The sequence below is a fragment of the Sapajus apella genome, unplaced genomic scaffold (assembly GCF_009761245.1).
Source record: "Sapajus apella isolate SASKATOON/1434 unplaced genomic scaffold, GSC_monkey_1.0 scaffold103, whole genome shotgun sequence".
NCBI classification, from domain to species: domain Eukaryota; kingdom Metazoa; phylum Chordata; class Mammalia; order Primates; family Cebidae; genus Sapajus; species Sapajus apella.
Genome location: NW_022437043.1, coordinates 4,649,852 through 4,653,184, shown reverse-complemented (window position 1 = coordinate 4,653,184; position 3,333 = coordinate 4,649,852). Strand labels below are relative to the sequence as shown.

Below are 3,333 nucleotides of genomic sequence, written 5' to 3'. Positions count from 1 at the left end.
CCTCCTGGGTTCAGGCAATTCTCCTGCCTCAGCCTCCTGAGTAGCTGAGATTACAGGCACATGCCACCATGCCCAGCTGATTTTTTGTATTTTTAGTAGAGACGGGGTTTCACCATGTTGACCAGGATGGTCTCGATCTCTTGACCTCGTGATCCACCCACCTCGGCCTCCCAAAGTGCTGGGATTACAGGCGTGAGCCACCGCGCCCGGCGAATTTCTTTTAATTCTGGTCAATACCTTTTCGGGATGGCTTGAGGCTTTTCCCACAACCAACAAACGAGCTTCTACTGTCACCTCTAAATTGATAACAGAAATCATTCCCAGATTTGGGGTGCCTCTTTCTTTTCAATCTAATAATGGTCCTGAATTCATTGCTCAAATTACTCAAACACTTGCACGTGCTCTACAAATCACCTGGAAGCTACACATCCCCTATCGACCTCAATCTTCAGGAAAGGTTGAAAAAATGAACGGCATTCTAAAACACCCTCACCAGGCACTCACTCCAAACACATGAAGACTGGGTTACACTTTTACCTTTGGCCCTTCTAAAAATTCAGGCGCTCCCACGTAGACCCTTAATGCTCAGCCCCTTTGAACTCATGTATGGAAAACCACTCGCCCCTTTTGTTCCACCTCAGGGTCAGGCCCCACCTCTACCAACCCCTCTCGTTTCCCCTCTTCTGCATACCATCCGCCATTTCGTTTGGGAATATGCTGACAAATACCTGCCACAACCCATCACAGACTCCTCTAATCCCTTCCTACAGCCGGAAGACTGGGTTCTCATAAAAAATCCCAGTCCTGGCTGGGGACGGTGGCTCACGCCTATAATCCCAGCACTTTGGGAGGCCAAGGCAGGTGGATCACAAGGTCAGGAGATCGAGACCATCCTGGCTAACATGGTGAAACCCTGTCTTTACTAAAAATACAAAAAATTAGCCAGGCGTGGTAGCACGCGCCTGTAGTCCCAACTGCTGGGGAGGCTGAGGCAGCAGAATCGCTTGAACCCGGGAGGTGGAGGTTGCAGTGAGCCAAGATCGCGCCACTGCACTCCAGCGTGGGTGACAGAGCAAGACTCCGCCTCAAAAACATAAAATAAAATCCCAGTCCTACCCGCAATTCCCCGCTTATGCCTAAATGGAAGGGACCTTACCAGATCATCCTTACCACACCCACGGCAGCAAAACTCCAGGGACTCCCTAACTGGATTCATTATAATTCTCTCAAAAAAAAAAAAAAAAAAAAAAAAAACTTCCCTTCACCACATACATGCTCAAACAACTGAATCCAAAACTCCTTCAGCTTTTTCTTGTGTCTCCACAGGACCCACTTCCCTTTGCCTCACCCGAATCCCGGAGGAAAAAGAGGAAGAATCCACATAAGCCGCTTATGTCTCTTTCACTTCCAAACTTTCATCGCTTCCTAACCCACCTTGCTGCAGACCTTCAGTGGTACCCTCACGAAGCGCCCATTGAACATCCTGATCAGCTCCTTACTCTTCTATGGGACCTATGGCTTCAAGGAACTTTCCAGGACTTTACTTCTACCCAAATCACCTTTTTCTCTTTTTGCTTGTTTCTTTTACTATAAATTCCCTAAGTACATCAACCTCACCAATACAACCACTCCTCACTGCTCTCCAGCTCAGACGCTCTGCACGCTCTCCACAGTCCCTCCACTTGCCTGGGAATGCTGGATGCGCTTATCGCTGACTTCCTCAGCCTGCTCAGCCCTTCCTGCACCCCTTCATGACCTTTTAACTGGAAAGATAACTCTAATTTATAAACTCCAAAAAGGAGCTTCCTTTTTTAAAAAAGTTGACTCTGTATTCGGCGATGATCCAATTTCCAGGGCCAATCAGGCTAACAAATTATTCCAAACCTATTACAACTTTCTTCAATACCTTAAGCCCCAAGGCCCCCACCATTGAAGGGCCTATCACTAAGCACACCTTCCATTTTCAACAAGCCTCACTTTGCTTTTCAGACTCTAAGGGCGATCTCCCTGTAGGGTCCTTATCCCCTAACCAATGCAACCGCACTATCACTGTTAAACACCCCTCTGACCACCAAACTAATCGAAGTAACTACCGAGTGTCACCTGAAGCAAAGGAGAGCATTTCTGCAACCTGCTCACTCATCTTCCAGCCTCTCCCTTAGCCAATGCCCCCGCCTAACCTGTGCTGGCCCTAATGCACACCTAATGGGAAACCATGGCTCAATGTGTAAAAAGTAACTCTTCCTTTGTTAAATCAGGCAGAAAAAATAAAACAAAAAGAAAGAATACAAAATTTAAAAAAAAATTTTTTTAGTTGTTTTTAAGTAATTCTTCTTATATCTCTGCTATAGTAGATGCCTCCCTGGCCTCCTCTTTGTCAGTCTGGAATAATAAACCACAGGAAAGAAAAAAACCCCATCTTTAATCCACTTGTTCTCTTTCCATATTTCTGCTTGTATTCTTTTTGTGTGACACCAACACATATCTTTGTCTCCCCACTAACTGGACCGGAAGCTGTACGCTAGTTTATCCGTCTCCCTCCATTGGACTACTTCTTCCGGACCAGCCTTTACCCATCCCATCCGTCCACTATGTTAGAAAAAGAAGGGCCATCCACGTCATTCCCTTAATGGGCGCCTTAGGTATAACTTTCGGACTTGGGTTGGGAGCAAGCGGATTGGCCACCTCCCTAACATACTTTAAGGCTCTTTCAACAAAACTACAGGGCTCCTTAGAAGATATAGCCCGAAACCTTCGAAGCGTCCAAGACCAACTAGACCCCTTGGCTGGAGTAGTTCTCCAAAACAAATGGGGACTAAATCTTCTAACAGCTGGAAAGGGGAGCCTCTGCCTTTCATTGGGGAAGAAGTGTTGTTTGCATCTCAAGCAATCAGGCCTAGTAAGAAATGCTGCTAAAAAAATGAAAAAGCACTAAAAAGCTCAGGGAATACCAAAACAACCAAATCAATTCTTGGTTTTAAAACCAAAATCAGGCCGGGTGCGGTGGCTCATGCCTGTAATCCCAGCACTTTGAGAGGCCAAGGTGGGTGGATTACAAGGTCAGGAGATCGAGACCATCCTGGCCAACATGGTGAAACCCCGTCTCTACTAAAAAATATACAAAACTCAGCCGGGCGTGGTGATGCATGCCTATAGTCCCAGCTACTGGGGAGGCTGAGGCAGAAGAATTGCTTGAAACTGGGAAGTAGAGGTTGCAGTGAGCTGAGATCGTGCCACTGCACGTCAGCCTGGTGACAGAGCAAGACTTCGTCTCAAAAATAAATAAATAAATAATAAAAATTAAAACAAAATCATAGCATGGGTCATCCCATT

At 46.3% G+C, this 3,333-nt stretch overlaps 1 long non-coding RNA gene across 2 annotated transcripts in view; it reads left to right on the top strand.

The window, feature by feature from the left end:
• LOC116536694 overlaps positions 1 to 2,454 on the top strand; it is a 9,602-nt gene extending 7,148 nt beyond the window's left edge. For both annotated transcript variants that reach the window (XR_004262758.1, XR_004262757.1), the window contains one exon: positions 1,327 to 2,454. This is a non-coding gene — a long non-coding RNA (uncharacterized LOC116536694). The remainder of the gene's footprint in view (positions 1 to 1,326) is intronic.
• Positions 2,455 to 3,333: the final 879 nt, after the last annotated feature.